The 19310-nt window shown below is 40.9% G+C and overlaps 1 protein-coding gene across 1 annotated transcript in view; it reads right to left on the bottom strand.

Annotated features, from left to right (window-relative positions):
• Nucleotides 1-7607, bottom strand: part of LOC108163593 (zinc finger protein chinmo) — a 30404-nt gene extending 22797 nt beyond the window's left edge. The window contains exon 1 of the mRNA XM_017298976.2: nucleotides 7561-7607. The gene's annotated coding sequence lies outside the window, so the exon portion shown is untranslated. The remainder of the gene's footprint in view (nucleotides 1-7560) is intronic.
• Nucleotides 7608-19310: the final 11703 nt, after the last annotated feature.

Here is a 19310-nt window from a genome sequence, read left to right as displayed (position 1 = left end):
CACAACATCTATGGAGCAGGGACAAATTTATATTTACGGAATTGTACGAGTAAGTTATGCAGTCGACTGATTCTCGCACTGTACAGTACGTATTGATTGTCTCTGTCAAACGTACGCGTACCCCTAATTTTTTTTTGGATGTGAAGAGTGGTTTTCGTTGTACGATTAGGCCAGGACATGTCCGTAAAGCCTCTCCCTCCCGGCCACTGGCAAGCAAGCATTCAATAATTGTGTAAAACGTTTTCAGTTTTACATTTCAATCTTAATTTAGTTTTTGGCATAACGTTTGCCTGCCATTTGCGGCTGCTATCTGCCCAGGGATTGACGGACCGGACCAAAAACGACAGGACAAAAACGGGGTTCAATCCCATGGTCCAAGGGTTGTACAGCGCCAGGGGAAGGGGTGGGGGGTAAGCAAATTGTTATTTTTGTTGCCTTGGCATTTGGCCAGTTGATCTTTTGGCTAATGAAGTTTGTCATTGAGCTTTATTTAATTTGGTGATGATGCGAATGGAAACGGAGGAAATGGAGGAAAACGGGAGAAAAAGTGGTTGGAGAGAAACCATGAAAAGGGTTCGATTAGAGATTGCCCAGAGTTTTTTTTTTTGGCTGTTTCTGTTGTTTCTGTTGGGTAATGGTCTTTAAAAAAAATATACAGTAGGAATATTTAACAGGAAAATAGCGGTCCTTGTCCATATTTTTGTACAGTGAAAGTGACATAAATTTTGGGGGAAAAAAAAATCTCAATATGCATTTTGCCTTTCCATTCCAAGCTCTTCGTCTTATAATCTCATTACAAACGAATTTTGCCAAAAATAACTTCGATCCAACAACCTCTCTCCTCTTTCCGCCAAAAACAGGTTATTTTCCTCCTTTCCCTACCCGCACCACTTGAGCTACTCAAAAAGTCATTACTTTAATCGAATTCGCATTTCCCGAAATGAGCTGCCCCGAAGGACTGTTCGACTGCAACGCCTCCTTCGAAGTCCTGTAAGCGAAGCGAAATTCTCATAAACTTCAAAAGGCGATACAGAGGCAGAGCAGATCCAGAGGCAAACGTTGGCTGAGGGAAGAGCAGGAATGGGAACGGGAATGGGAATGAGGGTCAATGCAAAATGTCTAACAAACATGCAATTAAGTCGTTAATACTTCATTGATTTAATACGCGCGGACAGGGGAAGGACAACTGGCCACGAGCCGCAGCAGGACACGGCAAGGATTAAAGCATTAGCGCGTCCTCAAATTGAGGATGAGCCGTTGGGCCCACACAGGCCACGGCCTCCGAGCCCCATCCACCAGCTGCGTTTCTGTGTTTCTGTGTGTGCCTCCGCGAAACGGAAACGGAAGCGGCGCGATAGACGAAGAAGGATGATTGCAGACATTTGATTAGTTTGTTTGGACTCTCCTCTCTCCCTCATTCCCTCTCTGCACCCAGCCCAAAGAGATATGCAATTACGATATAAAAGTTAAACAAACCAAAAGGGATATAGCGCCGATACGATCTGCAACGATATGGGATATGGATACCGTATCAAAAGTGCGTTCAACATTTGAGCATTTGATTAAAAACGCAAATAGAATCGTGATGGCCATCATATCCCCTACCTCCACTCCCCGCCTCTCCTCTAGTACTCTATGTGCATAAAAAATTAAAAAAAAAGAAAACACCAGAAAAATGCCGAAAATACAAACGTGGAAATTTTTTGAGCAAATATGGCCAACAATTCATCAGAGGAGAGAGCCTTTCGTTGAAGGGGGGGGCTCAACGCTCTCCCACCTGTAATAAAAATCATCATAACCGAGGAGGAGGCGTGGCACCAGACACCAGACCAGGAGCAGGCAGCAGGCAGGACCCCACGCACATATTGAACTAACGACCAAAGGATGGATGGGGCATTGGGCATGGGCATGGCCCGCATGTCTGTGTAAAAAGGTAAAAACCAATCAAGAGCATCAATAAAAGGCACGTCAATCAGCGTGTGGCATGGTAGTAGGCTCTGCTCTGTCTCTCTCTCTCTCTTGCTCTTGGCCAAAACTGCTGCTCAACAAGCACGAAAAAATCATATTTCCTGGTCCTGGCCATGCGTACGAGTATGTCTCTCCCTTCCACTTCCCTGTTTCTCTCTGTGTGTGTGTGTTTGTGTGTGTTTTGGCCTTTTGTCTAGCATTGGCAACGCGGTTTTAGTTCAGTCAAGCTGTCATATCGACGCTTTTGCATGCCAGACTCAGACTCAGGCACAGACACAGGCCCAGACTCAGAGACATAGACAGAATCCAGGACTCGCAGCACTCGCAGGACTCACAGGACTCAGACGTAAACCATGGTACCATGGGCTGGCTTTCCAGCTATCAGCAGGGAGGCAGGACTCCTCCTGTGGTTATGTGATGGTTACATATCATGATTTTTCAATAAATTCAACGTCCATGGCGGCACTTTGCTCATTGAATTTTGAACAGCCGATCTCTTCGCAGTGGGATGGCACACGGGGCGGACCATTGGGAATCAGAATGGGAAGCACTCTTTTTGGGTAGATGGTACTAGGCCTAAAGTTTACAGCAAACAATGGTAATGGATGTTGAAGAGTTAACAGTTTTCAGAGATGGTTGGGGGTCTGCTGTTCAACTTCGGACTTCGCCGACAGCCAGTGGAAAAACTACTATCACGTGAAATGAACAATTGTTGGCACTTTTTGTGAATAATGATAGTCGGATATGCATTGCTTATATTATTAATCTTAAATATGCATTGCTATGGCATGAGTGTATATGGTTCCATTCAATCAGACTTTTAATCAACTTTGAAAAGTAGTCTCTTGACAGCCAGTTTTAGTTATGTTTAAAAAGCGTGGGGCTCTAGGAGTAATACAGTGAGATTGGACATATCAGTTCTTCCTAAAGAGTGCCTTTCGAATACTCTACTTCAGATCGTATATTTTCTGTCCATATTTTGGCTACATACAAATTTGTACGATTTCATCAATCCTCTATAGGATTTCAATATCAACAACTCTCAAAAGCACAAATCCATTTCCCTTGTAAACTTTATTGCTTACTATATTCAAGAATTTTCATTCACACATTTTTCAATATTCATAAGACTTCACGCAGAATTGAATTCTTGTTTCATTCAATATTTCACATAAATAAATTCTGCCGGCAAGGACAACCCCTAACGAGTTGTGCGTGGACGTGTGTGGGTGCGTGCGTTTGCTGCCACGCCCACTGGCTGAATGAAAATCACTTGACTTTTCATTAATAAAATTGGCAGTAGACGGAAGAGGCAGGAGGACTTTGGAGGAGTTCCATTGAAAGAGAGTCTATACACATATATACACACACGTATGCATCCGATTCATAGAGCATTACTTTTTTCACATGCACGTTTCCATTTTAACCCTTTTTATATTCATTGTTAAATTTCATAAATTTTTTTGTTTTTCGGGTTTCCCCATCAGGTTTTTTTTTGCGTCAAGTGAGACACACGCAAAATGTGGCTTACCGAAAAAAAATGAAAGGTTCCCGGGATCCGCGAATCGCGCATTTGTCAGAACTTCTTTTCAAATTGGTAGACCCACCAACCCACACATGCACTGCATCAACCCCAAAACGAGAATTCATTAAAAAAAGGAAAAAAAATATTGTTTTCCATACGCATTAATGCAGCAATGCGTAAGCAAAGAATGAACAGGGGGGAACAGGGGGGAACAGAGGGGTTTGGAAATGGGAGGTAGCAGCGGGACGGATAGTCCTTCTTAGCATTTGCCGTGATTGGGGGTTTGAGTTGGGAGGAAGGAAAGTCTTTTGATATGCGACAAAGAGCTGGAAATTTATTATTTTTTTTGTTGATCCTCAGAGATTGATTAAGGTATGCATATGTACTATAAAAAGGGTTAGGGACATGCTCTAGAGAAAGGATAAGGTATGAATGGACGTAGAAGGAGAGTGGAATAAGCTTGAATCAAAGTAAGAGTATTCCATCTGAAAGGTACATCCCTATGCAGCATTTTTTAGGTCCATAATCACACCATTCATTATTGTAACGCGACGACCATAATTGGTTCCTCTCAACGGATTGTTTGGGATCCCTGCTAATTAGGGCTGCTAATTAATGAGACCTTAAGCACCTTCAAAATTTGAGAATTACATATGCTCTGGCCATGCGGTTCCTTGTGTCTTCCTTCTATTGTGTCTCCTTGCAGACATATTTTTACAGACATTGGTAACGTCCTTTAATAAAGTTCTGTTCTTAGGTTTCTCCAAGTTAAAGCTTTCACAATTCATTTCCTTATTTAGTTGGGGCTTACGGGTAACGGGGCACGCCACAGGACGGCACTCTTGTTAAGTGCTTACCTATACAGGGTGCTTAAGAGGGTTGCTTATCAATGCAGAATAATTCAGAGAAACCATTTGTCCAGTCGTGTCCCGTCCGCCCTCCCTCTCTGGCCCTTTGACCACTCCTGCAGATGCTGCTCCAGGGGGCTACTGCAAATCAACTCAAGTAAAAGTGTCAAAACAATACGAGCGACGGTGGCACAGGCGCAAAACACCCATCTTACCCCTGGAAACGCACATAATTTATGCCTATGTACAAGGACTGGTAGCAGGACCAGATCCAGACCCAGAACCCGGCAGGGACCCCAAAAAGGAACGCACATAAAACGCAGACTGCAGCAGCAGCAGCAAAACGGGGAAAACTGCGGAAAAATCAATTTTCTTTCGAGCCCATGCTAAGGGTGGGCGCTTCTCTTCGAGGGGATGTAATTGGTATTTTTGGGGGTTGCACACACACACACACACAGACATTGTCACGCACTTGTGCAGCAAATTGTCACCCAGTTTCACCCAAAACGAAAAAAGGACCCAAAGGAGAACAAATTGTAATAGAAAGAGAAAGTCGTAAAAAAGAATCACCGAAAAAATATGGTGCGCATCGTCTTTGAAGTGCAAAAATGCAGCATAATTTGGAGCTAATGCAATTAGGCAATTATTGAACAAGTATGGGTGAGAGGGAGAGTGTATGTATTTTGTTGTGTTGTGTGTGCGAGTATTAGAGAGTGTGTCGTGTCGTGCAGTGTATCCTTTGCGTGCGCTGCTAATTACTCATGCCGCACGCATTTGCCAAAAAGGGCACTGAGGCGTATACACAATCATTTTCATTGGACGTGCATTGAATAAGGTTTAAGGCTCGAAGCGACAGAGGGAAACTGCAGGAATGAAAGAGACAGAGAGAAAGAGAGAGAGAGGGAATGAGAGAGAGAAAACGAGAGGAGACAAGTAGAAAACAAAAGAGTACATGAACTTAACTCCCTCTAGGCTCCCTCTATCATCTTTCCCTCTATAAACGAAACGTACACCTAACATCAAATGATTTTCTTAGACCTATAGATATTCCCAACTATCTAGATTTCCGTCAAGGAAATAAATAATAGGGGGCGCACCACTTTTCGAGAGCTAACGAGTGGTGGGAAGTCAGGGGAGTTCTGGCTACAATAACGATCTGTGCCGAATTTTGCAATCGGGTAGATAATCAATCATTATGATAATTCTGCTTTATGGAGTCGGAAACGTTTCCCTCTGGCTCTTACAGATCTCCTTCTAGTCGTATCGAATAGACCTTTATACTCTTTGGGGATCGGGTATGACAAATATTTTTTTGCAGTGTACACCCGAATATCATTAAAGCGACTTTCGCAGCCCACTCACGCATTTGGCAAGCCAAAAAACCCAAGAAAAAGGGAAAATGCCATTTCCAATGACGTAAGCAACAAACAAGTTTAGCTCTCCTTTTTCGCTGTTATTAAAAAAAGTCCCAAGTCCAAGTTCATGTCCAGATTCTGCTCCGAAACTCCCCTTGTTGTTGCTATTTGGGGCGGCAATAGAGCACAGGCGGCAACAAAATGTTGCAACAAAGTTTTTTCTTGCCACTCTGTGGCATGTCTCTCTCTGCCCCCTTTTGGCTCTTGGGAGAGAAAGAGAACCCGAAAAGTGATGAGCCACAGAGGCGTGACTCTTTCTTCTTTCTAGGAGGATACATTTTTTCTTTTCTTTTTCTTTTTTGTGAGGCGGAGGGATTGCCTTGCAGATTGATGAGGGGGCTGATGCTACTGCTGCTGATTCTGCGGGGAGTCGTGCAGAGTGGAGGGTGACTATTGAAAATGTGTCAAATTGAGGCTATATTCGATTCGGTAGGATTGCTTTGTAGTAATTTTTTTGGGTCTGGAAAATTTGAAACAAAGAGGCCGTTTTGGTCTGGCAACGATTCATTTTCAACTTGAAGGATGAGTGAAAAGGACAATGGGAATAATAAGCAAAATAACACTCCTCTCAGGTGTTAAATTTAAGGCTTGAGGACTAGAGAAAGGTATTAGAAATCTCTTATTATTTTAACCGTATTCCCTTTCACCCTATTCCTATTTAAATATTCTGAAAGCTTACCGAGATTTGTTCCATTCCAGTTAGATCTCTAAGCTTGTGAGATTTACACTTAAAAATATTCCAATTAAAGATCCAAACTTTAGGCCAATTATGAAATATCAACAATCTATCAAAATAATCTCTAACCAATTTGCTGTGCGTCGGAGATAATCTCTATTATTATTATTACAGAAAATTCTCTCGTACCATATCATGATGTTCCCACATGTTTCATACATGTCTTGGTAATAGTAACTCTACCCCAAGCAACAAATCTCTGCGTAAAGCCTCTCCTCCTAACAATAGGCACAACACAACAGAACAGAACAACACATCTGTAATGGAAACCAGTTTTCCGCAAACTCCTGTTTGGATCGGACCGAGCACTGCAATTAGTTGGGTGGCGTCGGGACAGGACACGCGCCGCTGTGGCACGTCGCATTGGACACAATTCGGACAGCTTAACGGGATGCCGAGTATTCGGGATGGATGCTTTCAACCCTTCAACCCTTGTGGCGGTACGATGCGGCGGCAGACTGCAACAAAGACTCGACTCGACTCAATGGTTAATTAACCCAACACAATTTTGTTGCAGTTGCACTTGAGGGTTGCGCAGGGGGTTGTACGGACAGAAAGAGAGGGGGAAGCAGGAGCACAGGGCACGGGGCACTGAGAAATCCTTTGATGATGCAGCTGGGCTGCAGTGCACTGGGGATGGAGTGCAGGGGATTAGGTACAGTGCTACCCCTAACCCATATGCGTCCAGAACGGGGGAGGGGGGCGCCACTCGACCCTCGAGGGTTGCAACAGACCAGGTTCATTATCAGCACGTGCCCAAAGGAAGTTTTCCCGCTTTTTCCGGCAGAGATTTGTATTTGAAATTGCATTTTTGTTTTGGTTGCATGTGAAAGTGGCAGGCAGTACACTCGGGTGGGTGTGGCACTGGGTGTGCATTCGGTGGTGTACTTTTTCCATCTGCCTGGATGATGAATCTGGTTTTTTGGAATTCCCTTTTTTCGGTGTTTGGAAGGAGGAGGGTTGCACACTTATTGGGCCATGATGTGGCAAGTTCTCCCAATCGCCTGAGGCATGCATGACGAGGTACGATTTTCAAGATTTCCTATCTAATTTTGTGGAAAAACTTACTTGGGGTGGCTTTGAAAACTGAAGTTTCAGTTCCGTTTATGCCATTGTAAGGGAAGGAAAGTATTTACCTGGAAAAAAGAAATGGAAACAGATGATTAATTTAAATTTATGAAAGCTAAATACAAATCAATTGAATACATGTTACTAGAAAAATATAACTATTTAAGTCCCCATATGATCCTTAACTTTGTCCGATATATCTACATACGTGGAATCAACCACAGCAAGACATTATATCTGGCGTTTGCTTCGGATATCGATGGATGTTAGTCTTCCGACCACGAAGGCGTGCACACGAACTACCTTCGTGCATGTCTGCGAATGCAAATACAAAAAGCGCCGACAAATTAAAATTCACAGCGCGTAGCCGAAGTCAAAGTCGCGATCGAAAGCGCAACGAACGAAAAAATTGCAACGAACGCCAACCAACCACAGGCGACTAACAACAAAATTGAATGACGATCGCCAAGCAGCGAAAAACGACAGCAAAGCAAGGCAAGCAAGAGCACGAACGGGCAAACAAGAGAGAATGAATGCAATGTCAGTTCATCTCACTCACGCGTGTGCAGTTTTTTAGTGTGCGAATGCAAGGTGTCTCGCTCTGGCTCTCTTTCAAAGCTTTGTGCAGTCTTCTATCTCACTTTTGCACTTTCATAGTATGCAATTTACAGAGGTGTGTGCGTGAGAATAAGTGCAAAAATATTGGTGCTTCGATGCATTCTGATTGGAGGCGCGAAAATGGCGTTTGACTAAAACTAATTGAAAAATAAAACACTATCAAATTTAAAATTTTTTAATTAGTCAATTATTCGATTCGACACACTTCAATCTTTCTCCTTTTAAGCACCTGTTTGTAGGCGATGTCATATCATTAGTCATCCAATCATACTATCTATCTCTGTCTCTTGTCTCGACTTTGTTCAGTTATTGCATAATCCACAAGGACACACAGACAGACAGACAGACAGACAGAGAGCGAAACCGAAACAGAACATCGCTATCTGAACACGTATCTGATTTTTTGTTGTTTTATAGCAATTTTATATTTTTATACCAACACATAAGCGCTGCTATATGTACATATGTATGTATGTGTGTGCATGCGTGTGCTTTCGTCGCAATTTCCGTAAATTTAACCTACATTTTGATTTTTATTTTTTGGCAAAGCAACAAAAATTAGTGGAACACAAAGTGCAGACGTTCGAACGAGAATGAACGAGTGAGAGATTGATTGGGAGAGAGAGTGCCAGCACAGCTGAGTGCTGATATACATATGTACATATGTACGTATGCATGTACAAATACATGCATATGTTAATGTATTGCGTTGCGCATGCCAAATTTTCCCTTTTTAGGGGGCATTTCTGGTGGCAGTGTTCTTTTTTTGTTGCTGTTTCCATGCGCAGTGGAATTGAAAGGCAAGACAAACGCACAGAAAAGAAGAAGGTGAAGGAAAGGGTGGCGCTTTGAATACGCTATACTTCAAATGATCGATGATCAACAGGGCTCAACCTTAAGCACGAATACCTTCTGCAAAAACACTTGTTCACTCTCTGCTTATGTTGCTGAAGCAATGCAAACTTCTCTTGCAACCCATCACATCCCCCCATAGGGTATTACCAGCAAAAACAAAACACTTGTGCACCGATAGACCGAGAGAGACCAGAGCTTCGCATCGGCTCTTTCTGGTTCTTTCTCCCTCGTTTTCTCAATCGTGCCAAGCAGCGAAAATTCGAAGCAAAGCAAACTAGCCGAAAAATACGCCACAACAGGAACAACAACAACAACAGAACAGCCGCAAAAACAAGCAGTATCACAAATATGAATTCGGCTGCAAGCAGAGAGAGAGAGAGAGAGAGAAAGAGACTCCTCGCTCGCTCTCTCTCCCCATCTCTGTTGCTCTTATGTACTGTGGCATATCTTGTTTGTTCTAAGCAAAAAAGCCAGCCATATACCCATACACGGAAAGATCGAAACAAGGTCAAATGCAGTTGTTTGTTCATTCGAAAAAAGCGCAAAAAAAGCGAACCGAACCATGGATAAAACTGTTTATTGCTATATCTCTCTTTGTCTCTCCCTCTCCTTGCTTTTGCTTTTTTCGGGGATTGCATTTGTGAGCGTGTATGGTTACTTTTTGATTTATCTTTTCCGTTGTTGTTGCTTCTATCGCTGCTTGTGCAGCTTGCGACTGCGCCGCCAGCTTCACTTTATACACTTTCATGAGGTATTAGGACTATGTTAAACGGTTGCAACGCTGAGACTCAGTGTAAACTGTTGAGAACAAGTCTTCCACAAGCTTAGAGAAAGCTGTGATCATTGGTCGAATAACCAAATGGTCGTAAGGGTATCTACGATTTCGTCGACTGAAGCTAGCCTTCCTTTCTTGGTCGTGTTTCTTGCTTAGCGGCTTTTGCCTTTTTCAAGGATATTCGGCGCCATTCCTGGCTGTTGCTTTGCCCTGGCTGCCTTTTGTGTGGTGCGCGTGTGAGAACAACAATTTTTGGGTTAGTCAGTCAAAGGAATTCCAGGAATTAGTCGCGCATGCATGAAAGGTGAGAATAAGACCCCGGAGAGAGATCTCAACAAATTCGAGTGTGTGCCTTGCCTTAGATGCGCGTGTATTTGCGTCTCTTCGAGTATTTGCCGTGAATACGAAATTGAGTGAATTGAATGAAATGTGAATCAATTAAGCAATTAATGCATATGATATACATACATATGTATGTATGTATGTATATGACATATGCAAAACGATGGGAATCGCTGGGATATGAGAATGGCTTTGATCATTTGAATGATCATTGCATGACGAGGATCGGGAGGATGTGGGAAGATCGTAGGAAGCAGTGGGGGTTTTCTTGAGAACCAGATACATGGGAGATGAGAGATACTTTTTTCGGATATACATACATATGTATGTATGTATTTATTGGGATCTTAGTGTAAGATATCAATATTAGTTTATAAGATTTGAATATTAGTTTAAGATTTACTCATCGATAGTATTATAAGAAATACCAATGTACTCGATATATCGATACTTGTCCTCGACAAGTATCGATATGCCAACACACATTCGATTCGAATACGACGATCAAGAAAGAAGAACATATAATAAAACCGTGCTATTAAAAGTTTACATTAGGTTAATATTAGATATCATAATTATAATTATTTGCAGTTATTTGATACAGGGAAAGATCTGATGGTGTGGATGTGCAAAGCAGGATGTAGTCAAGAGGACTATGTGCCACATGGTCTGTGATCAACATCGCCAATATCGAATGGTTGTTTCGGTCGAGAACCCGTAGAGATCCTCTCCCGATATATACCGATAAATTCCGGTACATACATATGTACATATTGTATGTACATATCAACTTAAATGCAAAACTCACTTGACAAAAGCCACCACAAATTTCGGCCAGAATTCGCACTCGCAGAGCGACAATGCACAAATAAATACAACTAGAAATATACAGAGAAATATAAAATAAATGGAACCCATATATAACGTTCATATGTACATATGTACATACAAAGGTCTATGTACATTCATATGATACCTCCCTTACCTCCCCCCCCAAGAGAGACCAAGACCAAGACCCGGACCCGGACCCGTTGTGGCGACTGACAAACAAATTATTTACTTTGCACGGCAAACCCAAAAGTCAGTAAAGCACCAAAAATATAAAGAACGCATTTCAGTTCCATCTCTCTCTCTCTCAGTTTCTCTCTTTCCCTGTTTGATTCTCGCTGTGTCTCTGCAAGTGGAGATCTCTGACTGGTACAGAGAGTACAAAAAGCAAAAACCAACAGAAAAAAAACCGAAACAAGAACAGCGCATTTGCTGTTATTCGTCATTGCTGACCTTGGTTGCAATCTTTGAGTGTATTCGTTTGCCAAATTTCGGTGTTCGGTTGTTCGGTGCTTTTTTCGGAATTTTTCGTGCGCATTTCAAGTTTTGTTTTTTATACATAAAAATAAAACTGACTGCTTTATTTTTGTGTTTTTTATATTTTTTGCATTTAAAGATATGCAAAGAAATAGTGTGAATGCGGGAGTGCTGCAGTTGCTGCAGAAACGGAAGTGGTAGATATTAATCATACGCCCTGTGTCGATCTGATCGCTATGGAAATTTTCGGAAATGAAATGAGTGCAGTTTGCCCAAAATATTTACCCAAATAATTCGCCAAAAAAAGAGCAAACAATTTGGAACTAAATGAGTGAAGAAATGGTTTCGTTCCGTTCCATTTGACATTGAAAGACACGCGCTACAAAAGTTTGTGAGGACAAATGAAACAGCAAGAGTGATGGATGAAATATTACGTGACTGGGATACCCTGTACTCGGAAGTAAGGCAGGATGGCAACAGGATCTAAGTAATGATCGGTCGTTGCATCCTGCGGGAGAGTATGGGTATAGCTGTACCTGGATATTTCTACATTCTGTTGCATCCATAATTTCCTTAGCCTTGAAAAATACAGGGTACACCAAACATCAATAAAATGCGCCAAAGACACACACAGGCACACAAAATTAAACGCACACACGCGCCGCAAAAGAAAGACGGCGAAGGAGAAGCAAACGGCAACAGCCGCAAAAAAATTTTTTAAACAGAAAAAGAAAGAGACGCCGTAGCAGAAGCAGAAGGCAGAAAGAGAGACAACAACAAAAGCGCACACACTGCACACAAGTGTCCCACTTCCACGAATCTCTCATTCCACGCTGCTTCCAGCACGACGCCGCGCGCCACGCAGCCAGAGCCAGCGTCTGGCGAGTAAATAATAATGCTGCTAGCTAATACATAATAATGAGGAGATAAAATACATGGAGGGGGAGAAGAAGGAGGCAGACGGACGGCCAACAAACAGTTATACAGATAACTACACAGACACAGGGGAGTGGAGTGCAGACACAGAGATAGAGAAAAAATACTTAAATAAGTAGAGTATCGGTTGTATAAGAATTTATAGGTCGAATTAGGTAATCCTTATAAGAAATATACTGGACTGGTCATTATTTGTGCAATACCATCCGTCATTCTTCATCGAAACGACGAATCAGTCCCATTCTTTAAATGTCTTTTCAGAATTTTATTAAAAGTATGTTTTGAGAAAATGTTCTTGCACCACCGAACAGCATCTTGTATTTTATTGAAGTACACATGTTTGCAATATTAATCAATAAAAGTACGTTTCATAATAGGTGAATATGTATGATATTGAATAATTTCATTTCTTTTTGAAATGTCGCACTCATTTATTTATGTATGAACTTGCATCGGCATTTATTTATCCCACCAAAAAATTATACATATAAGTAGGTATGTACATAGATATGTATGTATGTATGTATCTTAGATATATGTATTTATATGAACCTACATTTATTTGCTCTATTATGTCATTGGATTTGATTCTCTTTAGCTTTGGACGTGTATTTATTTATCCAAAATTCATTTGATTTCATCTCTTTCATGAGCTGACGTCGCATTTGCTGCTGAATTTTGTTGTTTATTTACGGAAGCGTTTATTGTTGTTTCTTTTTTTGATCGCGTCGGCGATATTTGACATTTTAATATTGAATGCATTAGTTGATTTTAATTGATACTAGCTGGATTTTAATGGACAAATTTAATCTATGGATTTGGATACTTTTTTGTGACTCTAGAGAGCTATTGAGATGTACTTTTATGTCTTTTATAGATCGTAATTGTTGCTGTATCTGTATCTGCATCTCTCCTCTTTTGGTATTATTTTACTGAAATATTTGCCAATTTTTCAATTTTTAATTCGAATTTGTAATGGCTGCTTATTGTATGTTATTATACGTATGTCTCTTCAAATATACATTGTATCTCTCCCTTAATTGAGCAACGTTTTGATAATTTTTATTAATTATAAAAAACTATATTTTACCTAATTAAACCCCCAAATGTTGGACCCATTAAAAGCCGCTAAATGACGCGATCCTCCATTCAAGTCGAGCTCTCAAATTCTCTCTGTTTCTCAATGCAGCGAAATGTTGCCTCATGCATTATCCATTTGTATGTATGTACATATCGGTATATCCCCAGTCCCAGACAGAAGATATACATATACTATATGGGTATATGTATGCACATATATATTCCATATGTACTTTTTTGTGCTATTTTCGGACACTGTGTCTGTGTCACGATTAACTTTTGCACAGCATTTTTGTTTTGTTTTAGCGATTATCTCATTAAAATACATTTTGTGTGCATTCAATGTGCTCTTCCCCATTACCCCCTAAACACCACCGCTCCATCAGAATACAAGTTTTTATTAATAAAATATTTGTTGTTGCAGTCGAAACGACGCGAAGCTTCAAAGTCGCATTTTGGGCAAGCAGCAGCTGACTTTGAGCCTCTGCGCTGACATTCAAAAAATAATAAAATAATATAAAAATATCAAATTAATTGCACATGTTCATACTGCAAAATGTCGGCGTATTAATTATAACTCTTTTGATTTTTTTGTTGTCTTTTTTTGGTTGGCATTTGTTTGATTTTTGCGAGCTGCAATTGTTGATTGCATTCGGCTTTTGTATCGCTGAGCCAGTAATTTCAAAATGGGAAAACCATAAACAGCATCTCATCATCATTAGCACTAGCGCTGGAGAGTCGTTAAGAGTTTTAAACAAAAGCGAAAGAAGCTGCAGAAACCATCACCAAAAGTGCAATCGCCAGCATCATAAGTATAAAAAATAATTATAAAAAATATCTATGGCAAAGAAGCCTAAACCAGCATCTCTAACCGCAACCAACTCCCCAAAGATACACTATAAAAGGTGCTACAACTCAACAACATAACTAAAATATACGAAACAAGAACACAAAACAATAAATGTAACAACGACAACAATACCAACATGAATACGCTCGCATACAATGACAACAACAGCATTATCAACAATATTACGAGTATTCCCCCAAACAACAAAACAGGCAAGTCGCCGAACAAACCAAACCATCTACATCGATGTGTCTTCATTTTCATTTTGTTTTCAAGTTCAAGTTCAAGATAAATTTGATTTTTATTTCAGCCTTTTCTTTCGGTCGCTCTTTCTTTTACTTGACTTCTTTACATGATTCACAGACACAGATACAGATACTTGGCAGAGATACTATATACATATGTACGTACTTATATCTTCCTCTGTGTGAGTTTGTGTTTGATATGCATACAAATATTTTCATTCATACAAAAGAAGGAGAAATGAATGAAAGACCAGAGCAGAGCAGAGCAGACCAGAGAGGAGAGTTTACTTTAATTTTATGGAAAGTGTTACAAGCTTAAAATGTACATAAATAAGTGGAGTGGAGTTCTACGAAGCGAGGGAAAAACTCTTGGGGAATGAAGGTTACCCGAAAACCAGTTAGAGCACCAAATATTATGGAACATATTTAACATTTGAAATTGGTATATGAAACAAAATTCAGATCGAATTCAAATCTTTAATAATCTTTAATCTTCACCTTGAAGAAGAAGTTCTGGTGAAAATATCGTTCGAAATGTTGTATTCCATAGACCTTAGGAATCATTTGACATATGCAAACCATCATATCCAAAGCAACTTTCTTTCAAATCAAAACTCTCACAATTGTATCTCTACATCTCCATCGTGTGTCCATTAAAATTCTCGCCCACCCAAAAAATATACCTATTATTAATTTACCTATAAAATGTCAAATGTTTATAAAAACAATTGATATACAATTTTATTATAAACAATAAGCAGAAAACAAATGATGAAGAGAGAGGCTTATAAAAGTGGATTTTTTTGGCACTTCAACAGATGCGCTCTCGCCCACGAAAAAGCTCAAATAAAGTGCTGCCCCGAAACACACAGAAAGATAGATATGTACATATATGTAAAGATACAGATATGGTTGTGTATACGAAAAGTCACACTCAAATTGTCCCAGACAGCGTTTGTCACGACGCCGACAACCACACAAAAGGCGCAAAAAAAGAATACAAAAAAATGAAACGTCGCATGCAATTTACTGCAAAAAAAATTTGTTTTGTCGCATGACTTTTACTTTTTGTCGGATTTTTTGTTGTTGTACATATTTTATTTATTATTGTTTGCCGCTGTTTTTTCTTTTAATTTTTTTTTCTGTTTGCGTGCAACAACTTGGAAATGCGACAATGCGCCCATGAGACCCGTGCGACGACTTGGATTGTGACTCGGTCGGCGTCTGGTTTGGGGTCTCCTCTTGGGGTCTTTGCCTGGGGTTGGACTTATTCCGTGGCACAAACGAAACAAAAGCGAAAGTTATGACTTTTTGGCAGCCAAATCGAAAGTGTTTTGGTGTAGGTGTATCTCCGCCTTTTTCCACCTTTCATTGACTCGTTTTCAACGCTATTTCTGTGTGTGGAGGTCTCAAGTGTAACGGCTTCAGATTCGTATCTGCGAATTGCAGTTGCCATAATAGACCCACAACAAACTTGAATAAATATAGAGAAAATATATTAGCAGCTATCCATCTTTTGATGTTCACTTGTGAATTGAAGAAACCTTTGGCCGGCGCCTAAAAGTAGGCTAAGAATATGGAAAGGAATCCTGAATATATCGCAGGACTGAATTTTGTACTTTTCTATTATTTGTGCGGCGATTCCTATTTCGAACTCTGTGCGAATATATTTTTTGTTTTTATTTTATTCTCCTGACTTCTCTACTGACTCGTTTTCAACGCTATTTCTGTGTGTGGAGGTCTCAAGTGTAACGGCTTCAGATTCGTATCTGCGAATTGCAGTTGCCATAATAGACCCACAACAAACTTGAATAAATATAGAGAAAATATATTAGCAGCTATCCATCTTTTGATGTTCACTTGTGAATTGAAGAAACCTTTGGCCGGCGCCTAAAAGTAGGCTAAGAATATGGAAAGGAATCCTGAATATATCGCAGGACTGAATTTTGTACTTTTCTATTATTTGTGCGGCGATTCCTATTTCGAACTCTGTGCGAATATATTTTTTGTTTTTATTTTATTCTCCTATGTATCCATGAATGCATTCAATAGATTTATTCCCATTCCCATTCCATCTGCAATATTGGACCATTTCCAATTACTATCCTTCATGCAGAAATGTATTTTCCCATTCAGTTCTCAATTTATTGCTTTTCTGCAACGATTTTGCTCCCCCACCACCACTGCACTTTCCACAGAAAATCACACAAATTAACTAGAGAAAACTGCCGCAGGACCCAACAGAAATCCTAATGAAAAATTGCTCAAAAAAAAAACAGAAAGAGAGAGAAAGAGAAAATGGGAAAAGGGGAAATTGTGTGAAGCCCAAAGAAATTTCATTTGGGTTCAAGTTTTTCTCAAACCACAAAAATGGCCACACAAAAAAAGGGGAAAAAGAAGAAAAGGAAGACCAACCATTGACAAGGATGATGTCCAAGCAATAAATTGCTCAAAATGCAACAGGGATGAGGGAGAAAAGGGGGAAAATGCAAGCAAATTATAGCCGGAAGGCTAGACGTGCGCTTCCCAATGTGTCAGCCGAACCGAAGGCTAAGACAGAAGGCCAGAATGCTGATGGAAGGGAAGGGAAACTTGTGCTCGTAGTAAAACAGAGAAAATACTATAAAATACTGCAAAACGGACAGAGAAAGAGGCAGAGAGAGAGCGAGAGAGATAGTTAGATGCACAAAAAGAGACAGAGGGGACAGAGGGAAAGACTGAAATGAATTTTCACTCATTTCCTTATCGTCTGTGATTTGCCTTGCCAGACTTTAGCCAGACCCCAGACGAGCAAATGAATATTCTCTCTATGCAACACCCAACCTACCCAACCACTACGCGCCACTGTCTGTCGCATTGTCTGCAGGCGGCGCACAAAAAATGCATTCTGTTGCCTGGAAAAAAGTTTTCCTCCTTTTATTTTTTTGGGCCATGTGGAAAGAAGGAATACCTAAAAAGGGAAAGAAAAAAGAAAATCAATGAAACTGTGGTAGTGGCAGCAGTGGCAGCAACAACATTGCATGAGGGTTGTAGCCTCTGCACACAACGTCATCATCAGCATCCCCATAGCATACCATCATCATGATGATGATGAGGCAGGAACAGCATCAGGAGCATCGGAGTCAGAGGCACAACGTTCCCTGTCATCATTATGAAACACAACAACCCTCGACTGCAGCATTTCTGGCCCAAGGGGGGTGGGGGGGAGGATGGTGGCACGGGCACGGGGCCAGTGCCTGGAGGGGGATGCAACCCCCAAACAAAGTGCAGAGCATACATACACCCTCTCTACCCACTTTTTCTGCTCTCTCTCTCTCTCTCTTTCCTTCTCTGTGGAAAGCTCAAAAAAGGAGCAATAGAAACTTTCACTTTTTTGCATGCGGCACACAGAAAAAGGCAGGGGCTCTGGCAGAAGGGGCTGAACACAGTGTAATCAAAGGGGGTCTTGTATGTTCAGGGGGTTTGGACTCCGGTTTGGGTTTGGGTTTGGGTGTGGGTTGGGTTGGGTCTGGGGTGGAATGGGGTAGGCGTCATGCGGCATTTCATTTATAGTCGGTTAGTGCAATGCGCCAAAAACCAGACAACACATATGTATACGCCATAAAAGAGAGACAGAGCAAAGGAGCAACAGAGAGAGAGTGCGAGAGAGAGAGAGATGAGCAACTAAGAGAAAAAGAGTAAGAAATATAGAGACTGCAGTTTGCAACCCTTTTTTACCAGAGTTGCAGCAATCATTTTGCATAACAAACAACAATGACAAACATTTTTTAGACCAAAAAATGCAACTCTGCAAAAATAAAACACAAAGAGAAGGAGAGAGAGAGACAAACAGTGAGAAAGACGGGGAAGAGGGTAGAGTAGAGGAGGGTTGGAAAACTCCAAAGCTTGGAAAAACTTTTACAGCTGTCTGAAAGGGGGGTGGGTGGGTGGTCGGTGGTGCTGCAGGGCTACGTGCACGAGTGTAGATAAAAATATTTTAATTTATTTCACATTTGCTGCAGTTGAAAGAGAGCCCTGCGAGAGGGTGCAACGGAGGCAGACATTACACTCCACCCCCTTGGAAAACCACTCTAGAATTTCCGCTAGCATAGACATTGCACATTGGCTTTCAACTAGAGGCTTTTCCCAAACATCCACTTCCCACATATGCTCGATTCGTCTGACTTTTTCACATTTTCCCTTTTTCCCTGCATTTGTCGCATGCAGCTCTCTCCTCCTCTCTCTGCGCTTCCCTTTGCCTTAGTTTTTCCCCAGTTTATTTATCTTTGATAAAAGGTTTTAGTTTTCCGTCTGTGTGAGCTCTGGCATCCATCAATAGTTTCGGCTGGGACTAAAAGGTTTTTTGTTTAGAGGATTTCTGTAGATGTCTAGAGAGGGTTGGCAGCAGCGGCTTATTCTAAAGGGTGGTGGAAAGGGGTGGCGCATACGCTGAAGTATGCAAAACGACGTGGGTTGACCGCTTAACTAAGTTGGGGTCTAAGTGAATGCAATTTAAGGATATCTCGTTAGCGCACCTCAAACTCAGTTAAACCTGAATAGATCTCCTTAGTCTGAGATGCTAGAAATATCCTCAGATCTTCAGATCCTCAGGTTCTTTAATAATCGAAAAAGAATACCAGTATGCTGTTGGGCGCACAACTGTGCTCTTTATGCTTTGTTTACTGTGAAGTGCGTTTTAAATGCAATTTATATTTTTAATTATTTTTTCATGAAATTTAATCCACTTGCCAGCTTGGAAACCCAT

This window comes from Drosophila miranda, chromosome 4 (assembly GCF_003369915.1).
Source record: "Drosophila miranda strain MSH22 chromosome 4, D.miranda_PacBio2.1, whole genome shotgun sequence".
NCBI lineage: Eukaryota > Metazoa > Arthropoda > Insecta > Diptera > Drosophilidae > Drosophila > Drosophila miranda.
This window is presented reverse-complemented; position numbering and strand designations above follow the sequence as displayed.